At 40.8% G+C, this 7,675-nt stretch overlaps 1 protein-coding gene across 1 annotated transcript in view; it reads left to right on the plus strand.

The window, feature by feature from the left end:
* LOC113215039 (chaperone protein DnaK-like) overlaps nucleotides 1-7,675 on the plus strand; it is a 22,197-nt gene that overhangs the window by 10,941 nt on the left and 3,581 nt on the right. The gene's annotated exons all lie outside the window — the stretch shown is intronic.

Below are 7,675 nucleotides of genomic sequence, written 5' to 3' on the forward strand. Positions count from 1 at the left end.
ATCTGTGATTTTATGACATGTGTAAGAAAGTGATAGCCACACCTGTAGAGTTATGGCATGGTCTAGAATTTTAAGGCCATTTTGTAACTGTCCAACTACAGTATTTAAGTTGAAGACAGTAACAATAGTGGAACGTAGAATTACAAAAATTCTTGTGGACTTTTTTCCGGTAGAGCCACGTCTTTTTACTGCAGTGGAGCGTGGAGGAGTGGAGGGCGGGCGGGGAGGCACCCCTCTGCTGCTCCTCCGCGCGCCCGCCCCAACCACCGCTCTCTCTATCCGCTTTTGTTCTTCTTAGTTCCAGCACTCCATTGAAATACCCTATTATAAGAATAATTACATCATGTCATTTATTTATTTGCAGCAAGAATTAATCAATAAGACTGTTCGACCTGAACTCGTTACGGGTAGGGATGCAATTTTCTGTTCTACGTGTGATGCAAAGCATGAAGCAGTCATCAGAGATACCGTTACACAACTTCCCTCTGTATTCGCCATCCAACTGAAAAGATTCGTGTATTCCAAAGAGAATAAAAGTTTCCAGAAAATCAAGGATAAGTAAGTAATTAGCTGTGTAGAGTGTCGTGAGGGTACATGACATTTCTGAGGTGTGGACAGTATTTGACGCTGTGATTTACTTTCAGAATAACCATTGAGCCAACCCTGGACTTGAGAAGAATCTTACCTCCAGGAACTGTTGATAAAGATTCCACTGGTGTGGTGAGTTAAAATTTCGGATTGAAGTAGTATTCAGCGGTACATAGCCCTGAAATTCCATTCATTACATATAATCCCATGGGCAGGAATGTCACCACAGGGTCGGAATTAGCCTCTATGGGATGTAATCCATGGATATTAAAGAGGGGTGGATAACTTCCCTGCCAAATGTACACTCCTAATTCTTCCCAATTCAAACTAGTTCCAGACCAGTACAATTTAATTCAAACGAATTCAAACATAATTCAATTTATTCAGTTCAATTTAAGACAATTTACATTTAATTCAAGTCAATTTAACCCATTTTAAGTCAATTCACGCCAATTCAGTAAAATAAAATTGCAATAATACAAACCAATTCAAAAACAATTCAACCAATACGCTCAAATTCAAATTCAATTTAAACCAATTCAAATTCAATGATTTGTGTTTCGCCGTGGTGTTTATTTTTTGGTTCTAACTCCTTGGCTGGAATCTAGTATGGCCACTTTCATTTGATTGAAATTTGAGCACTTTGCCATACATTTTTCTCTTATCTTTAAAACGCGTCCGATTTGTCTAAAAACAAGATCGAAAGAAAGGAAGTCTGAACTTAAGACCTTTACAATTCTGGAAATCAGTTTGCAAGTGCCCATGTCTTGCCCTGCTGAACGAAGTCACGGGCAGAGCGAAGTAAAGCTAGTGACTCCGTCCTGTGAAAGGACGGGATTCTTCTTTTCACAATTGGGAAAGCGTTCCTGACTTTTAAGTGGGTTAGGATTACTGTGTTTGTTGTATTTCGATCAGATTTAGTTTGATTCCGATTGTCTTAATTTTTCTTTCAGTTGTATGATTTGGTGGCTATTGTGAGCCACACTGGCACTGTAAATTCTGGGCACTACACGTGCTACAGTTCAGCGTGCGGTGGCGACAAATGGTACCATGCTAATGACACTGAAGTACAGGAGGTAAGTGCGCTGGTACAAATGTCTTGTCCACGAATCAGGAAACAAATTTGTCCACGATAAGAGAACAAATTTGAAAAGTGTCCTCTCTAACGAAACAATTTTGTCTGTCGTTGGATGCGTGTAAATCCGTTTTCTCAACATGGACAAAATTGTTCTCATACATTTAGAGTGTGCTAAATTTTGGACATGGTTCGGAACCGGACGTACCTGGAGAGAACGTCCTCCGAACATGTGTGTGCTACCAGGGGAGGACGACTTCCAACTTTTGTTTTTTGCCGTAATAATAGGTACACTGTAGAAACCCCTTTCTTTGTAAGCCTTCCTAAAATAATTTTTGATTGTATTGCGATGAAGTTTTTTGTTTCAGAACTCTCCAAATTATGGTGTTCTTCAAAATAGTTTCACTAGTACATACATGACATATTTAAGTAGCAGGATATTACTTTTCAGGTACTGTTTCCTGACGTGCGGGAGGTTGCAGGAGATGGCACGGCCTATATTCTTCTGTATAGAGCGAAATCCCGTGGCATAAAACCTGCAGGAAGCTCCACGCCGATAAAGGAGAATGAAGCCATCAGAAGCAATCCAGGCCACATGCCAGACTTTTCGAGTATACATTTCTCTAATATCCCTGGCACAAAGAAGTGGGAAGACATGGAGAATGACGACTTATTACACGGTGCTGAAAAGTTGTTAAAAAATTTAAGGGAAACTGATTTGATGAATCAGAAACGTGTCGTAAATTCGTCATCCGACGAAGATGATGCAAATAACCCAGAGGACACTGCCAAAACTGGTAAGATTAGTGAGTGTACTAAGAGGCAGAAATACGCAGAAGCAGATTATGTTACTCCGGAAGGAGAGTTCGACGTTATGTCGAAAGTATTTGATGAATGCTTCAACTGGGATACCAAAACGTTCATAAACCGCAGAAAATGGTCCGCGTGTTTTAAATTGCATATACAAAAGTTCAAAGAGGAATGTCAAATTACTTGGGGGGGTGGTTCCGGCACACCTAGTGTTTCAAAAGTGACTGGAGAGCTCACAGGAGTTCATGCTTATGCTGTTTGTAACAGAGGTAAGTGTAAGCATTACAAGTTGTTCTTCATTCCAAAGAGAGGGGAGGATTTCAGGGTAACGGTACGTTCAGCGGGGGAACTTAATCATGAAGATGTCCTCACAGCAACTAATCAAGTACGTGGGGGTGAACGGGATATGATGGAAGAAGATATGCAGCATGAGACACCACACACCTATAAACTTGAAATGATAAAGCAGATAAATCCAATGGTTTTTAATGAAAAGAATTGGGGGAATGTGAAAAGTGACGCACAGTACAAGGCAATAAAGGCCTCACGTAATGCTGCAGATGACTTCCATAAAGAAGATATTTGTGATTGTATCTTGAAACGACACTATGAATTGCACTATGATCCAGATCTTAGATATATACAGATGGTTTCAGATCCACTAATGATTCACATGTTTGCGGGTACTGTACTGCGAGTTGTTTTTAACTATTTCTCACGAAATAGGAAAAAAATAACCGTGCACTTAGACGCCACTGGGCAATTCATTCGCACGACCATAACGTCTGGAGATGTTATATATCTGTACAGTTGCGTTGTGAATATTAATGGGTATTATTTGGCTTTATTTGAATTGATTAGTTGTAAGCATGATCAAGACTCAATCGGCAGTATATTGTCAATGTTCAGAAGGTACTGCGAAAATACGCTGAAAATGAGTTGGCCATGCCTTGGTCGAATTGTGGTTGACTGCAGCTTTGCACTTATACACGCTGTTTTGGTTCGTTGGAACCACACATCGCTCGACGTATACTTAGTTGCAGCTTACAAATATTGCCGTGGGGAATACACGTTCACAGATATGGATGCTCTAATTATTGTACGACTATGCAAAAATCATTGGACGAAAATGGTGTGCACAAATCTAAAGGCCCATCTTATTTCAGGTAAGATTAAAACTGTTATTATTGAGGTTATTCTGAAATTGATGATTTGCCGAACTCTTAAAGACTTTGACTGCTATTTTAAGAGCTTCTTAGTGATTTTATATAGCAGAGAGAAACACGCTGGAATTCTTGAAGCATTTAAAGTGCTAGGGATACAAGAGGACACGCTGTCCGAAGTTTTCCATGAGCCATCTGTAACTAACATCGGAGAATTACTTGATGAGCATAAATTTGAAAGTAAAAGAACTCTGGACGCTAGCCCTTTTCATGTACATTGTAGAAAGCTTGTTTCTGAGATTGAAGAGAAGTATGGTGTTCACCCTCTCATTCCGATTAGAAAAACGTCTGGCGATGCAAATCCATTTTTCTGTCCACAATTTGTTGAAGAGATATTCTTTAAGAATCATTATGCAGCGTTAATTCCACTATGGACAAGTGTTCTAGATGAATTGAAAGGTGGTGCAAATCTGTTTGTAGCCACAAATGCTCCAGTTGAGGGTTACTTCAACTTGAAAAAGACTATAATTCACAAGAAAAAGCATGAAAAGCCAGGCAGATTTATTGAAATAAGTAGGAATTACGCATTTTCCACCGCGACCGCTGTGTACACACGAATTCGGACAGACGGCTTACCGTTTGAGGATCCATGTGACGATCCTCCAACTCCCAAAGAACAGGAGAAACAATCGTCGCGAGAATCTACATCTCCTAAACGTGTTATGGATGTCCGCCCAACAGCGACAGAGGACTGGCACAAGCCCAGCAAGAAATTTTCTTATTCTCAAGGTATTACAATTGACAGAATAAATGAACATCTCGCTGATTTGGACACAGACGAAAAAAAATTAAATTGGAACAATGAAGAGGGGACACAGCCAAAAATAAATATCAAGAAGATTAGAGCTAAACAGCTTTCACTTAAAAAGAAAACGTCAGTTAAAGGACGCACACTCTCCGACGTGTTAGGTGCAAATGAAACATGGCATCGCACTAACCCTGACATGACTCCTGCACTCTCATGTCACGTTGGTAAAGTTACTAAACAGCTTTTACCGTCTTTAGCTGACGCAGCTTCACACATCCAAAATGATGGGAAAGACAAAGACCTCGAAACGAATGCTGATGTCATCTTCACCGAGGAGAGTCCACCTGTAATGGGTCTCAAAAAGATTTACTACGGCCAATATGCGGTACCTCCTAGTTCTACTTTTAGTGGTCTTCGGCTGTTGGAACATCTCAGTAGAAGTGAAATCGAGTTTGTTCGTAACTCATGCAGATGCGACTCTTCGCGACCCGTTTTAATCTATGGTGAGCTTGACCGCTTCGTCTCGCTGGGTGACTTAATTGAACTATTGGATGACAAGGCCCTGTCTTCAGCTACCGTGGATGGTTGCCTACACTGCCTCGAGCAATTGCACGGTGATCCTAATGTATGCCTTCTGTCGACGACGGAAGGTGCTGAAATTTTCCATTCCCCATTTTCTTCTGGTCTGTCTGTAAACAAAATAAAAATTACGAATTATAGTAAAGTTCTGGTTCCTTACCTTATGCCAGGGCACTGGATACTTTGTTTCATCGACCTGCGGGCAAAAACATTTTCTTTGCTAGATCCAGGAACACATGAACCAGACAACGGAGAATCTCTGATGAAACTTTTCTCTGAATATGTACTGAGGTCAGGACAAGGACGAATGGAATTCAGACTGACATGCAAGTATGATTATCCTCTTCAAAACGACAATGTAAACTGCGGAGCGTATGTTTTGAAGTATATCGAATCCGTGTTAAACAATGAAGACTGGAGCGACTTTGATCCAGCCAAATATCGGGCTGCTCTGGCAAAGTACATAATTGGTCGTGCGAAAGACATATTGGATGAGTCTGACTTTTTAGTACGGGACTCAAAAGAGCTCCTCTTTAAAAGGTATCAGAATGGCCTGTTTCAGAATTCCGACTATTATGTGAATACTGCTGAAAAAATTCCAGACTCCGAAGATTTTGCAATCTCATGTCTTGGTGAAGGCCTCACCTCAGTTCGTACTCTTCACTTTTCTCATCTTGTATTACCTGAACGATGGATTCACAATATTATAATAGATGCAATTTTCCACCTTCACATGTCTGACGAGAAACGGGCTACGCATATTAACATTCGCTGCCATGAATCTGAAGAGGCCCTGAACGGTCGACTGAAAGAAGGCAGCATACTCAGCAATATCAATATAAGTGGAAAGACACTCCTCATGCCAGATTTTGTAGATGGCAACCACTGGTGTCTCATTGTGGCTGACGTAGGAAAAAAAGAGTTCCAGTACCTCGATCCGCGTCGATTGCAGAAGACACCACAGAAGAAAACGGCTTTTCTTACGTTTCTTAAACAACGGAATGCGTTTTCAAAAGACCAGGTAGACTGCACAGGCTGGAAAACAAAAATAGATACAAAGTTACCCCGCCAGACTGATGTAACGAATTGTGGAGTATATATCATGTTCTACGGTTTATGTGCTCTGGGGATTTACAAACCTACGAAGGCGTTTAAACCAGTTGATTTCAGAAAAACATTAGCTACGGCATTATTAAGTAAAAGCCCCACAATGCGGCATCTTTGTTTAAAGTGCGGTGAAAACGAATATTGCATAAAAGAGGGCACTATCGGTCAAATGGTTCAATGCTCATTGTGCCACAGGTGGCTACATAAAAGGTGCGATCCCAACCTACAGAAACTACAAATCAGTGAGGTTCAAAGCCAAAATTTCACATTTGTGTGTACCCTTTGTAAAAACTATAACAACACCTCAACTTTGATTAAGAGGGCTGGATTAACGTAACGACAGACCGACAGCTAACCAGGCCACCCACTCCTTTTACCACCCAATTGTTTGAGTTGCCTTGAAATTATCTGCAGCTTACGGTTAACCAGTTTTATTCAGGATTAGTAATATTACTACTTACTTAAGTAATTTGACTTGTGCCTACAGTAGTGGCGGATCTGTAAGAATGTAGCGAACAATGGTGGTTGTTCGCTGGTCTGGTGAACAATGGCGGATGTAGGCAGGGGAAGGTCTGTTATTTCAGCAGACAAGAATGCTGAATTTTGGTACCTATTGCTCACCGTAGGTCTATCGCATAGTATTGAGTTACGTCAAACAACCACAAGGAAATATTGGAATTAGCCAGTACTCAACACCGTACGACATACCTACGATAAGCAATATGCCTCCAAAAACGAGCGTGCAGTTCACAAGAAACGAATCCACGAGTGTTGACTGTTTCTCACCTGATTCGCCAGTGTTAGCTAGGCCAGCTCAGTTTTTACGGAATCTTCTCAGATCTGCCACTTCTTCACGCGTACGTCGAATTTCAGAACGTCAGATATAATTGCACTGCAAACCAAAAAGTGTAGTTTTGTCCAGGCTCGTTTTTGACTTCGTATGTTTATTCCTTTTGTATTTCATTACACGAAACACATTCTAATTCCAAACAAAGTTATAAATATAGAATGAATCGAAGGAGGCGAAAAAACGAGTAAAAAGGTATCCTAAGTCGGATTGCCTCATTGTGCTTGAATGTATTTGAATGAGATGAATGAAGTACTGACTTGGGTGAGTCTCCAGTTCAGATGTGGATGGACTCACCCACCCCCTCCCGAAAGTGTACCTTCTTGGAATCGCATCAGGAAAGAAACAGAATGGCTGAATGGGGCAGGGGGTATTGGACTCATTTGATTCTTGTGTTAACGTTTGGTCACGGAACAATTGAGTCTTTTTACTCTCGACCCTTTCTCTCCAAGAGTCATTCCTACAAATGAAGACTGTCACATGAAGAACCACTTTGCAACTTATAGGAATAAGGGAATGTAATGAAGAGACTGACTGAGATCGAGGAATGGCAGTGAATGCAGATGGGAGAAATGTAGAGAGGCAGAATGTGAATGATCAGAATGGAATAAAAATGAACGATATGGACTGAAAATGGATGATGTAGAATGTAAATGGACACACGTAATGAAACTGGGCGGAATGGAATGTACATGGAC

This window comes from Frankliniella occidentalis, unplaced genomic scaffold (assembly GCF_000697945.3).
Source record: "Frankliniella occidentalis isolate FOCC.00 unplaced genomic scaffold, Focc_3.1 Scaffold468, whole genome shotgun sequence".
Taxonomy (NCBI): domain Eukaryota; kingdom Metazoa; phylum Arthropoda; class Insecta; order Thysanoptera; family Thripidae; genus Frankliniella; species Frankliniella occidentalis.